We start from the raw sequence: 14,640 nt of genomic DNA, 5'->3' as shown, positions 1-14,640 counted from the left end.
TGCCAGCCTCTCTGCTGTCGGAGCCTATCCAACATGTCACATCATGCAGTACTGGCTTTAGCCAGTATACAGCGCCATTGTATAATGGCAGAAAAAGAGTAAGCCCCCTAGGAAAACCAGGATACAAATTGGATTGGAAGGGGTTAAGTTCCCTGCTTGTGGCTTCTACTGTATTAGGTCCCCCTTATGTGCACTTACACAGAAATTAGATTCCCCCTTGTGGTGTCCACGCAGTAAAATTAAAAGAAATTACTATAGTCACCTCTTGGGTCCATGCCTCAGCCATTCCTTACACTGTCCCACCAGTCTCTGCTCTCCTCCTGGCAGCTGATCACATGATCTGACCATGTAACTGCTGCAGATTCGGTCACATCGCCAACTTACATGACCGCAGTACCAGGAAGTGACCAGAGGGGCAGTGATTGAACAGCTGAGTATAGTCATTTTATTTTGCTGTCAACTGACTGCGGAAGGGAACCAGTTGACCCAGAGATGGGGCCCCCGTGTGCCTCCTGACAAATCCAGGTGACTTGACAGGTCTGTACCCTATGATGGTATTAGTACCCATGTGGTTGTATTATTCAGTAACAATAGGATGGTATTATTTAATAACAGTATGCTGCTATTTATTTACACTGCGGCGGTAATAATTGGTCACTATTTATTATTATTACTTAGGGTAAGGCTATGTATACAGATTCTGATACAGCATAGTATATCCTATATTTTGCAATAGAACGCATGAAAAACATAGACCGCAAGAAAATCTGCATACAAAGTTCTGGAACATTCTATACCCACACAATGGGCAATGCCAAAGTCCCTGAAGGGATTGACGGAAAATGTAAAAGCAAATAAATCAGCAAATTAGTTTCATTCTTATTAAAAAATAGATCAGTCTGATATGTGGGAATGAAAGCCAAGAATTCTTTTTCCCAGTATGAGCAGTACAGTTTGTCATCGCTCTACTACTAGTATATATATGTAACAAGGTGAGTATTTTAAGAAATATCTGTGGGCACTATTCTTTGTGTACTGTTATATTTCTGGGTTTCCTATAAGCCCCACTTGTCACATACATGTGCTTGTGCTTTGTCTTTGAGCCTGAGAAAGAATTCCCAAGTACGGTTTCGTTTTCCTTGGTAACTGTTGCCATGGTAACATAATGGGAACAGAGAGGCACATACATTTTTGTGTGTGTGTTTATGCGTACATAAATATATATTTATATGCTCCTTTTTATCTATGGATAGGATGAATTGTAAGTTCAGTAGTTTTCTTAAAGCTCTTACCCTACAGGAGAGGGGGATTGTGATTCGTGAGAGCTTTACATAATTAGATCTCTATTTGAATAATTTACTATACATTAAATGATGCTGAATGAAAGCTAATGCTATTAACGATTACATTCACTAAGAGACATCTTGCAAGAGGGACTACTTTTAGAAGCAAATTATGCAAGATGGTGAATATGAGGCATACAAACCCTCCATCAGTATGGAGTACAGCTGTAGTGATGCAGATGCAGTCTAGGGGGGCGTTCGCACGTGGAAACGCAGCAAATCCGCAGACTAGAGTATACAATGCACTTAGAGCAGAGAATCTGCAGCGCTACATTTAAACAGGATTTGCTTTAATCCCATTCACTTTAATACCCTGTTTCCCCGAAAATAAGACGCGTCTTATATTAATTTTTGCTCCCAAATATGTGCTACGTCTTATTTTTAGGGGGTGTCTTATTTCGCCGCGGCAAATCCGTCTGTGGCCGCTAATCCCTCAATTGGCCAGCTTTGTGGACAAAATTTCTCAGAAATCTCGTCCACATGGGACAGCAAATCAGTCACGGCAAAGCTGGGAGAAGCCGGTGTTGTGGTGCGAATTCACCGGCCACAGAAACCGAAAAGCGTGCAGCCAGGTCGCTTCAAAACAAGCGGCTGAGTGTTGTGAGTTTTGAAGCAGCGCTTTCCCGGCAGAAATCTCGCTGTTTATCGCTGTGGCCAACCTGGGAGATTTCCGCTGGAAATACGCTCTGTGAGAACCCAGCCTTAAGAATCACACAGGTTGCCTGACTCACACACAGAGCCATAAAAAAAATAAGGGCTGTAAAGTAACGTACCTGTCTGCAGACAGAAGTTCCTATACCACTTGTAAGCAGGGATGGTATTGCAGCTTCCGGCCACCAGGGGGAGCTCATCACAGCAGACATGTACAGCAGGAACAGAACGTACAGTATGGACTTTTCCAGCCAGCAAGGGGAGCTCAGAACAGCACACTCGTACAGCACAGCAGGGACAGGATAACAGCAGACTGTCTGCAGGTCTAGCTATACATCTGGAGGTAGGAGACAACGGGGATGGCAGCAGGGGACAGGCCTCTTGACTTGCCTGCACACTTTATTATGCCTTACTATCGGGGGGTGCCTTATATTTGGGGCTTCCGCAAATTTCAGGGGGTGCCTTATTTTCGGGGAAACACAGTAGTAAGCGATTCTGCCACGGTTTTTCTGTTGCAATTTTTTCGCAACGCGTGAAAGTGGTATACCCATTATAAAATGTTATGGCATATCTCTCCCATGTAATACTACCCTAAAGCTCAACATTTTTACTTATGGTAGTTTCAGTGTTTATTGCAAAAATGGAACTGCTGCTGTCAATTTGTCCTGCCTACAGCAGCTTCTTCAGTCTGTTCCCAGATACTAGAGACCAAGAAATAGAGCGAGATTTTTTTTTACTGTAAATACGTGGAAAACCCTATGATGTTTTAACTGCTGGCAGACCACCGACTGGTCTAGATACAACTCTGCAGAGTCTATGACAACACGGAAATTATGCAGCTGCAGGAGAGGGGAGCCGGCTGTCAGAGAGTTGGACTCCTCATAGACAAGGCAGAGATGGGTAATTACTGTCTCTTCTGTATACCTAAAACAAAAGCCAAAGGATTTGCCTCAAAAAGCAAAAGATAAACCCATTCTAAACATCCCTAACAACTAAGAAAGACGTTATTAACAGAGTTAATACATAGAGATGAGCGAGCGTACTCGCTAAGGGCAAATACTCGAGCGGGAATTGCCTTTTGCGAGTACCTGCCCGCTCATCTCAAAAGATTCGGGTGCCGGTGGGGGTGAGCGGTGAGTTGCGGGAGTGAGCAGGGGGAAGAGGGAGAGAGATCCCCCCCCCCCTGTTCTTCCCCGCTCTCCCCTGCCGCTCCCCGCCCCCCGCCAGTACCCGAATCTTTTGAGACGAGCGGGCAGGTACTCGAGTAAGGCACTATTCACTCGCTCATCTCTATTAATAAAGTTAAAAACTTTAAAAACACGGGTCATTCACAATGGCCATGAAGGCCCCCTATGCGGCATGGTGGAAGCGGACTCGTTCATTGGTCCTATGAGGCATCTCATTGGCTGATACTATATATACACCTCCGTAAAGGGAGGTTTTAAAACTTATGTCAGTAGCGCCCTTCTGTGCGTATTGGCCCCTGATGACACCACTCACGTGGTGAAGCATGTCGGGAGGGCTATAATCATGTTTTTGGATTAGTACTAGATAGGTCTGTTATGGCTCTGTGTCTGCAGCATCGGGTTTTGTGTACTATCTACAAATATGCACAACAAGGGCAGATCGTTTGGTTTACCTAGTGCCCTTTATCCTGATGGTCTTTTGTTGGTATTTCCTACTGTATATGCGGCGCTAAAACCAAAACTGAAGGCAGAAATGGTTTATTACAGTTCCAGCCTTCCCCTAAACGAGCTCCATGTATATACTTCAAGCGACCCTCTGGTTTCGAGAAAAAATGATGTCCTGGAACCAGAGGAGAGATATTACCTATACTTGTTCTTCTCTGTCATCCCTCTGTTCCATTGGTTTGGGCTCCGTTTTTGGCCACCCACGATGGCTGACACAATCTTTAGACTACTTGACTACCAATGCACTAAGCTTGTTCTCTGATAGGTCAAAGCTGCTCACTTCATGATGGCTGGCCAATCACAGAGTAGTGCATAGTGTGCAGTAGGTAGTTGAAAAATGGTAATGAACATCTTGACTACTAGAGATGAGCGAGCATACTCGTCCGAGCTTGATACTCGTTCGAGTATTAGGGTGTTCGAGATGCTCGTTACTCGTGACGAGTACCACGCGATGTTCGAGTCACTTTCATTTTCTTCCCTGAAAAATTTGCTCGCTTTTCTGGCTAATAGAAAGACAGGGGAGGCATTACAACTTCCCCCTGCGACGTTCAAGCCCTATACCACCCCCCTGCAGTGAGTGGCTGGCGAGATTAGGTGTCACCCGAGTATATAAATCGGCCCCTCCCGCGGCTCGCCACAGATGCATTCTGACATAGTTCAGGGAAAGTGCTGTTGATGCCGGAGCTGCTATAGGGAGAGCGTTGGGAGTGATTTTAGGCTTCAAGAACCCCAACGGTCCTTCTTAGGCCATAGAAATCGCAGATCGCACCTATGTGCGATCTGCGATTCCTGTTCTCTTCTCTATATGCGCTCAATGGGGCCGGCGGCAGCAGCGCCGACCCCATTGAGAACATATAGAAGACAAATCATTCTTCTCTGCCACAGCTGTAACAGCTGTGGCAGAGAAGAACGATGTTTGCCCATTGAATTCAATGGAGCCGGCAATACAGCAGGTTCCACTGAAAGCAATGGGTTGCCGGCGAGCGCAGGATGAATTGTCGGGAAGGGCTTAAATATAGAAGCCCTTCCCTGCAATTCATCCAGAAATGTGTTACAATAAAAAATATATACCGGCGTATAAGGCGACGGGGCGTATAAGACGACCCCCCAACTGTCACCTTATACGCCGGGAATACAGCGGAGCAAAGAATAAAATTCATTACTCACATCCCCCGGCGGTCTGCGGTGCTGCTGCAGGATGTCGCTCCCTCCTGGTCCCCGGCAGAGCATTGCTTTCTGGACGCAGGGCTTGAAATCCCCGCCTCCAGAAAGCTACTGTGATTAGCTAACACACGCCGTCAGCCAATCACAGCCATTCAATGACATCATTGTCATTGGCTGTGATTGGCTGAAGGCACGTGTGTTTTCTGGAGGCGGGGATTTCAAGCCCTGCGTCCAGAAAGCAATGCTCTGCCGGGGACCAGGAGGGAGCGACATCCTGCAGCAGCACCGCAGACCGCCGGTGGGATGTGAGTAATGAATTTTATTCTTTGCTCCGCTGTATTCCCGGCGTATAAGGTGACAGTTGGGGGGGTCGTCTTATACGCCCCGTCGCCTTATACGCCGGTATATACGGTATATATTTTTATTTTTACACATTTCTGGATGAATTGCAGGGAAGGGCTTCTATATTTAAGCCCTTCCCAACAATTCATCCCACGCACGCCGGCAGCCCATTGCTTTCAGTGGAACCTGCTGTATTGCCGGCTCCATTGAATTCAATGGGCTAACATCGTTCTTCTCTGCCACAGCTGTTACAGCTGTGGCAGAGGAGAACGATCTTTATGCTGACAGTGCGGGGGGGGGGGGGCACTCTTGCCACTATTGTGGCTTAATACTGGGACCTGTGAACTTGAGATGCAGCCCAACATGTAGCCCCTCGCCTGCCCTATCCGTTGCTGTGTCGTTCCCATCACTTTCTTGAATTGCCCAGATTTTCACAAATGAAAACCTTAGCGAGCATCGGCGATATACAAAAATGCTCGGGTCGCCCATTGACTTCAATGGGGTTCGTTACTCGAAACGAACCCTCGAGCATCGCGATAATTTCGTCCCGAGTAACGAGCACCCGAGCATTTTGGTGCTCGCTCATCTCTATTGACTACCCAAAAACAGAATCCCTCCACTTCATCAGCCTGATGGTGATAAGATACAAGAATATCTCCACTTCTCTGGTCCCAGGGCAGATTTCGTTTCTCAAAACCAGAGGGTTGCTTTCAGGAAGCAAGCAATGCCACTTACTGCTGCAGTCACATCATTGTCAGAATGGCTCTCCATTCACTTCAATGGGGCTGATGGAAATAACTGAGTGGCTATCTCCTGCAGTCCTATCGATAAGCAACTGAACATGAATGACCACAGCTCCATTTAATCTCCTCCTCATTGCAATAAGCCTGCAATGAGGAAGAAGGAGAATACAGGACCCCCGTTCTTGGGATTGGTGGAAGTCTCAGCAGTGAGACCCCACCAATCAGACGTGATACAGCCACTTTAATTTAAAGGACTTGCACCAAAACCAGGTTTTATCACCTATACATAGGACAGATGCTAAGAGTCTGATTGTTTGGGGTCTCACTAATGAGAACCCCACGATTCCAAGAATAAGGGTCACGTGTCTCCCTCTTCTCGTCACTGCCGGATTGCTGCACCCCCCTGCAATGATGTAAAGATTGAATGAGGAGGAGGTTGCATATGTGCAGCGCAGTTCTATTCATTTCAATGGGGCTGACAGAAGTAGTCGAGGACAAGTATAGTTAGGTGATAAAAGCTGATTTTGGGACAAGCCCTTTAAGTATAAATATTTATAGATTTGTTAGAGGTTTGTTTTTATGTTACAGAGCTTCCCACAATTATAGAGCTGCCTCACTGCAAACACGTATATAGCCATTGAGGTAATAGAGCAATGTAAATATATATACAGCAAGCAACGTCTAGCAAAATTAAGGGGAGGTTTTCCTAGTTCCTGTAAACTGCCATCTAAGCAGTTAAAGAGAAAACATGATGTTAAATGAAAAATATACATCTGCCACCACTAGGGGAGCTTTCTGCACACTGATTTAGTATTGTGTTCAACATAAACTGTTGTAGTTGCAGTAGTAATAGTGCTCCCTAGGTGGACCCGGTAGTAATAGTTTTCCGAATGTGGTTCCAACAGTACTAGTGCTCGCACCTGCTGCCCTCCGGTACTCTTTGCCTGCACTGTGAATTATATCAATGACACTTTCGCAAATCTTCTGGTCTTTCTCCTTGCACCACTGGGCTGGCACTGCGTGCATCCTCCGTCCTCTTCCTCTGTCTTCTGTTGTCTTTGGTGTCAGAGACAGCAGAAGAGGATGGAAGATGCACCCAGTGCTGGCCAGGCGGTGCGATAAGAGAGACCGGAATCTGTGTGAGAGCATCATTATTTCAATTCACAGTGCGGCAGGCAGTAACAGGGGTGAGGAAAAGGGGGAAGAGCGGACTCAGCTCTCACAACGAATGAGCTGGGACAGTGTAGCAAGGTGCGGCTGTCCCCGTCCGGCACACAGAACGCATCTGTCAGGTGGTTGCTAATTACAGACGCTATGAAGTCTGCAGCAATCAACTAACTTCTAACTTGGCCTGGACAGCGTCCCCCCTCCACCTGTCCTAATTGTGCCCAGGGCACATTCCCCACCTGCCTAGCTACACCCTTGTCTCATTGGATGGTTCACACGTAATTTGCACACAGTTCATGACTGAATGAAACAGCAATTTCCCAGTTATGTTGCCAGTATCATGGGCAGGGAGGTACGTCCATGGTTGCTTTCATGTCAGCCTTCTAGCAGCATCAATATTTTAGAAAGGTAAGAGATGCTGACAGATTTCCTTTAAAGGGGTTGTCCTACAAAATTAAGTGATCCACTATCCACAGAATAGAGGATAACTTGCTGATCAGTGGTAGTCCAAGCACTGGGACTCCCACTGATCCTGAGATCGGGGAGGACCAAAGCATCCCACAACGAATACAGCAGTCATAGATGCGCACCATCACTCCGTTCATTTCAATGAACTGCCAGACACAGCTGAAGGTAGTTATCTCTGGCGATCCAACTGAAATAAATAGAGTGGTGGTGCACATGTGCGACTGCCACTACATTCATTGCTGGATGACATAGACCCCTCATTCTAAGGATCAGTGGGGGGCACAGATAAAAGATAACTTGTGTCAAGTTATAAAGTTATTGCCTATCCATAGGGGGGATAAGGTGCCTTTTAGGAAGATTGAATGTCATTTGCACGAGTGATGGAGTCAGTGACATCATCGCTCTCTCATTCGCTCTGCAGCAGCCTGTTTATACAGACAGATACGTTGTTGACTTGTTTAATGAGAATTGTTTGGTATTGTTCAGTATGCCACATTCGCAATCAGTGTTTAAACGGAACGATTAGTGAATGAGCCAACAATGATTTTTATACTTGCAAAAAATGAGCAACACAGGAGAAGCAAACGATTCTCGTTCGTCGTTGGCTCGCGTAGAGATTGGACAATTATTGTTCGCTTTCTCCCCTTTCAACAATTTTTTTTTGAATGATTATTATCATTCCGTCTAAAAGTACTCTAAGGTTATGATCAATGGGGGTCCAACCACCGGGTCCCCCACTGATCCTGAGAACATCAGTGGGGGTCCAACCACCGGGTCTCCCACTGATCCTGAGAACATCAGGGGGGGGTCCAACCACCGGGTCTCCCACTGATCCTGAGAACATCAGTGGGGGTTCAACCACCGGGTCTCCCACTGATCCTGAGAACATCAGGGGGGGTTCAACCACCGGCTCCCCCACTGATCCTGAGAACATCAGGGGGGGGGGGGGGGGTCCAACCACCGGGTCTCCCACTGATCCTGAGAACATCAGTGGGGGTCCAACCACCGGGTCCCCCACTGATCCCGAGAACATCAGTGGGGGTCCAACCACCGGGTCTCCCACTGATCTTGAGAACATCAGTGGGGGTTCAACCACCGGGTCTCCCACTGATCCTGAGAACATCAGGGGGGTCCAACCACCCTGTCCCCCACTGATCCTGAGAACATCAGGTTAGTCCAACCACCGGGTCTCCCACTGATCCTGAGAACATCAGTGGGGGTCCAACCACCGGGTCTCCCACTGATCCTGAGAACATCAGTGGGGGTCCAACCACCGGGTCTCCCACTGATCCTGAGAACATCAGTGGGCGTCCAACCACCGGGTCTCCCACTGATCCTGAGAACATTAGTGGGGGTCTAACCACCGGGTCCCCCACTGATCCCGAGAACATCAGTGGGGGTCCAACCACCGAGTCTCCCACTGATCCTGAGAAAGTCAGTGGGGGTCCAACCACCGGGTCCCCCACTGATCCCAAAAACAGGGGTCTGATCGGTCCCTGAGTGAATAGAGTGAAGGTTGCGCAGGTTCACTGCTGCTTCATCTATTTCAATAGGGCTAACTTCATCCGGGCGAGTGCGTTATCCGGCCGTGAATACCTCCCCCAAATCGCTCTCACCAACATGTGAATTACCTGTGGATGAGAGGCGTTTTTATGTCAAAACAGCCTGGCATCACTTCGAGGAAGAAGCGATCCGGTCACCGCAGCGGAGTTTATCCCATTGTTTTCAATGGGCGACCTCACATTGGGTGCAGCTAGAACGTGGTGCGATGCTGCCGCCGGCCCCTTTGAAAACAATGGGCGGTGTGATATGAGATCACGCCGATTTGTTTCTCACACAGTACGCATCGCGGTGCCATGTGGGAAGACAGCGCTCATGTGCGGGACCCCATTCAAAAGAATGTTCATATTTTTACAAGATTTGTGCGTTTCACAACGCACAAATCTCGCCTGAGCCCGTGTGAAGGCAGCCTGACAACACCAGAGATAGCCGAATCGCTTGAACTCGGTAATCTCCAACGCTGTCATTGAAGTGAATGAAGTAGCGGCGTTCCGGTGTGACCTCCACTTCATTCATTCGGGGACCCACCGGACCTCCATTCTCGGGACCGGTGAGGAATCCAGCGGTTGGACCACCACCGATCATATAAGTTGGCACAACCTTTTTAATGTCATGGGACCCCTGAGAAGGAAGGGGCCAGGAATGAAGAAGGGAAGAACAGCGCTGGATGAGTGGTGTGGCCCCTTCATTCTCAGAGTCATCATGGGGGTCCCGGCGCCACCGACCATAACAGCACGGCGTCTCCTGTTGTTTCTGTGGTCTACGTATTATTCGCCTGCGGCTTCTCCACGATATCTAATGTCTGGTACTTCAGCATGAGGTGGGCGACACTCGCCAGCCCTGACACTTATGTGCTGAAGCTCTGGTACATTGGGAGATTTCCTTTGCACTGTGCCCACACACAAGCCGCCACTTCCCTGGTGACACATGAGGTGGGCAGCGCACGGGGTGTGCAGGTAGACGCCGCCATGTTATCACCCCCCTGCTCCCCTCATCACCCCCGACCGCCTGACACATTGTACTGCCGCGAACGTCGTGATTTCCTGGTTACTCTGTTACCATGACAACAGTGTAATGAATAGGAATCCGGCGACACATGCCAGCACATACAGTGCACGTGTGCCGCCACAGAGAGGGGCACTACACCCCCGGGCACTGGGGACCCGGGGACACAGACAGGGAAGCCTGGGGGAGGGGGAGTAGACCGGAGGTGCAGACTGAGGGAGGACCCGGCACTGATGAGAAAGAGGTAAGAGGACGGGGCATGGCGAGGGGCTGAGCGGGGAATTCTCCCTCCGTCACTGCTCAGGGACTCCCAGCTGCCCCCTGCACTGGCACAGCCTGTGGGTGGACTAGGTGCCTGGTGAGAGGAGCGGGCACGGCTGCTGGAGGAGCTACAGACGAGCGCAGCCAAATCCGGGGGAGGGAGGAAGGAGGAAGACAGACTGTCAGCTCAGTGTACCAGAGGCTGCCACCATTCTGTCTGCAGAGCTGCACTTCCTCAGGTACCAGGGAACCTCTGCAGAGGGAGGGGCGGCTGCTGGATCTCTGGGGGCACCAGGACAGGTGAGTAGGAGATGGCATGGATGGGGGCAGCGGTGTGGATGGCACAGATGGAGAATAGCCTGCATGTATGGATGAGCTGTCTCAGCTGCAGACATTCATTCCTCCCTGCAATGGGCACATAGATGAAGGTGGGCATCAGACAACTGGCATCCTTGGGCACATGTTGCCCTTATTCCATGGGCCTCCGTATAGAGCAGCTTCCATCACGGTTGCCCCAATGAATGTTAGACGCATTGCACATCTCATTGCCACATTCTGGCTGCATCTCCATCGCTGCCATCTACAAGTCCCTTCTGGGCTCCTCTGTGATGTGGCTGATCAGTGATCTTCATTATGTTATTACATGACGGAGGGGACTGCTGTGGATTATATCCTACCCATCGCTTCTAGGTTGCCGGATGGGCACATTCCTTTTGCAGTTCCCACATCGAAAGTTTTGGTGCTAATTGTTTTTAGATCGTTGGCCCCCAATTCACATATATACAGTATTGGATGTAGTTATTTTGGGGTTGTTTATTTTATTTTTTTTCCATTTTTAGAAAAAGATGCAACAGATAAAAAACGTATCGATTTTGTATATATTTTGTATCGATTTGTATCTGTGTTGAACCCAAATACATTTTCAGAGATTGTACTGATTTTTATTGCTTCCTTTGAGTTTATGTGCAGCTATACTAAACATAGGACCCCATTGAAGAGTGGTTAGAAATGCGTGATTCAGACTTAAAAAATGCAGCTGCGGGTAGCGTGTCATCCGAAAAGACATGTGACCGCAGTTTAATAACTATAATGGTGTCTGCGTGATGGCAGGATGTGACCTCACATTGGACCGCGAGGTTTGGAGAACAGTGGCTACTATGTATTAGCGGCTTCTTGTTATAGTGTATACATAGCTGAGTGCCAATTCACACTAGCGGGTTTGGTTTCCATCTAGCTGTTCCGTCATGGGTGCGGCGAAACTGTAAAAAAACCGTACATTTTTGTGTCCACAGACATGCACGACACTGGAGACCTTCAGTTTCAATCCGCTTTTCCATTTTCCATCTCCATTCCACTTTTTTTTAAACGGAAGCAAAAGTTCAGACCGCTGCGCCTTTGTGTCCAGTTTAAAAAATGGAACGAAAATTGAATGTTACTTTCCGTTTTTTTTCCTAGCTTGGCAGTCAATCGGAAATTAAAGCAAACAGTAACATAGTATGCTAGGCTGAAAAAAGACAAATGTCCATCCAGTTCAGCCTGTTTCCACTCCCCTCTTGTTGATCCAGAAGAAGTAAAAAAAAAAACAATAAGGCAGAGCCAATTTACCCCATTTGGGGGGGCGGGGGGCGGGGGGAATTATTTCCCAACTCCATAAGGGCAGTCAGAATAATCCCTGGATCAACATTTGAAAAGCTCCTACCTGACTCCAAGACCGGCAGTCGAAAGATACCTGGATCAACAACCCTTCTAGTTATTTAACCCTTTCCAATCCAATTTGTATCCTGGTTTTCCTAGGGGGCTTACTCTTTTTCTGCCGTTATACAATGGCGCCATATGCTGGCTAAAGCCAGTACTGCATGAGATGACACGTTGGTTAGGTCCTGACAGCAGAGGGGCTGTCAATATACAGTAAGAGCACCCCGATGGACGTCTTCCAACATGTACAGCCTTAAATCATAATGTCTTAAAACGTCAGACAGTGGATTGGAAAGGGTTAATGTCTATATCCTTTAATTTCATAGCGCTCTATAAAGACGTCTAGTCCCCTCCTAAACTCCTCTGTCGAGTTCGCCATCACCACGTCTTCAGGCAGAGAGTTCCACAGTCTCACTGCTCTTACAGTAAAGAACCCCAGAAAGCTATCCGTATGCTTCTGTTTTTTATTTACATTATCTTTCCGTTTAGCTCCTCCCACAAAGGTAACAGCTAGACGGAAACAAAAAAACGCTAGTGTGAACTGGCACTTAAATAAAAAGACTGTCTCACATAGCAGTTTTTTTCATGTACCAAATCCAGGAGTGAAGGATTTGCACCTATTCCAACTCTTGGTTTTGGCTTACAAATAATAGTCAAAATACTAAATAGTAAATTACGCGTACTGCCTTGTAAAAGTGGCTTTATACACGCAATATCGGCTGCTTCTTCCTAAGTAACAAGACTAAGTGATATGGGAAGAAATGTGTTTTGGGATGTTTTCTCCCATTTGATGCAATGAAGATGTCTTCTTTTAGGCTTTCCCTATATATTGCTTCACCTTTTTCTTTCACTATCATTCTTGATGGTTACAGTGAATGATTTGCTGTAGGGCTGGGAGACGTAGAAGACACAACTGGGTTTATAATGGGCCATCTGTAAATAATGGCACTGTAAAGAGTTGTGATGTGATATATGCTACCTGCAAGTGATGTAATAATCACACTCAGTGGAGTGAATGGAAGCAGATACTTCATACATACGTGTACATCTTGTACGATGCGATGTATGTAATATACAGTAGCAATTCAGACACAGCAGTACTGCTCACCAGACATGACTCCCATCAATGAGCTCTCTGAAGGTAGTATTGTTAGATGATCCAGTGTGAGGAGTGGAGAACAGCGCTAAATTCCAAGCAGAAAAGTCCAACACTTGGTCCAGTGAAAAGCATAAAACCAAAGCTTTATTTAATAAGTTTAAAAAATAGTAAAATTATCAGGACATCCCGGTTAGCCTGCTAGTTTCAAGCCACACATGCCCTGTGGAAGAACCCTGTGTGGTTTGAAACTAGTAGGCTAACCAGGATATCCTGATTTTACTATTTTTTAAACTTATGAAATAAAGCTTTGGTTTTATGTTTTTCACTGGACCAAGTGTTGGACTTGTCTACTTGGAATTTAATGTAATATACAGTATATATAAAGTCACGGGCGGGGGGTGCTCAGGTATAGTTTTGACATTGGGACCCAGGATCCTTCACCTAAGCTTCTGATTAGATTGACTGATTTTTTATGTTCTCATCTTAGTTTTCTGCTAGTACATAGAACAGTAGGGCTTCTCTACCATGAGTGTATATCAGCTGGCCACTTTCACAGCCGGCGATATACGCTGTGATCTGATGCATTGGATTCCAATGCATCAGATCACATGGCCGTATTCCTCAGATGTAAAAGTGCCGGGAGTTTTTACGTCGGGCCCAAAAGACAGTTCTGGAACTCTCTTTTGGGCCGGAATACGACGGCCACTGCATAGGCTCCTATGGGTGCCCATGGCAGCGGCCACAAGTGGGAGGGAGTTTGGCAGCGTGGCTGCTAAACACCCTCCTTCTGCTCTCCTCCCCCCATGCAGGCTCACCTGTCCTCTTCTTCCTGATGGCTCTCTGCAATGGGAGGGGCAGGACAGGGGCGGAGCTAAGCGCTGTCTCGTTGCTGGCTGTGCACAAGGGGCGGGATGTGGATGGAGCTAAGCTCCTGCCCTCTCCCCGCCCCTTGTCCATAGCCATCAATGGGAGGAGGCGTGACGGGACGGTCCTTAGCTCCGCTCCCGTCCCACCCCCTCCCATTGCAAAGAACGAGCGAAGAGGAGAAGAGAGGTGAGCCTGCAATGGGGATGGAGGGAAAAGGGGTAATGGCATGGTAGTTTCGGCGCATATGTACCAGGACCCATGCCGTCTGAACGGGCGCACAAACGTTTGATTTGTGCGCCTGTTCACCAATTTTATCTCTCCCAACGTAGCGTATATCGGCCGCCTGCTGATATACGCTCGTGGGAAAGAAGCCTTAGGGTCCTATAACAAATCCAACAGACATCCTCTCCATAATGCCATATCCGTCAGCACTCTCTCAGGGCCCAGTGCATGCAGGAAAGAAGTGAAGCATGATTTCTGTGCTGATTCCTTTGTTTGCATGTTCACCTCGGCCATTGGGAAAAGTATTGGGCCAACCCCAGCTGGGATTCCCTTATCTAACTCATGGAATCCATAATTTAGTG

The 14,640-nt window shown here is 47.7% G+C and overlaps 1 protein-coding gene across 2 annotated transcripts in view; it reads left to right on the top strand.

Moving 5' to 3' along the window:
• The first annotated feature begins 10,230 nt into the window (after positions 1–10,230).
• The window catches only part of PRR7 (proline rich 7, synaptic), a 73,780-nt gene continuing 69,370 nt past the window's right edge, over positions 10,231–14,640 (top strand). Inside the window, exon 1 of one of the 2 annotated variants that reach the window (XM_066591164.1) lies at positions 10,231–10,378. The gene's annotated coding sequence lies outside the window, so the exon portion shown is untranslated. Of the gene's footprint in view, positions 10,379–10,461; positions 10,696–14,640 lie in introns of those variants that run through there. The other variant, XM_066591163.1, reaches the window with a different exon arrangement.

This window comes from Eleutherodactylus coqui, chromosome 2 (genome assembly GCF_035609145.1).
Source record: "Eleutherodactylus coqui strain aEleCoq1 chromosome 2, aEleCoq1.hap1, whole genome shotgun sequence".
Lineage (NCBI taxonomy): Eukaryota > Metazoa > Chordata > Amphibia > Anura > Eleutherodactylidae > Eleutherodactylus > Eleutherodactylus coqui.
Note: the sequence above shows the minus strand (reverse complement) of the source record. Positions and strands in the feature narration are given on the sequence as shown.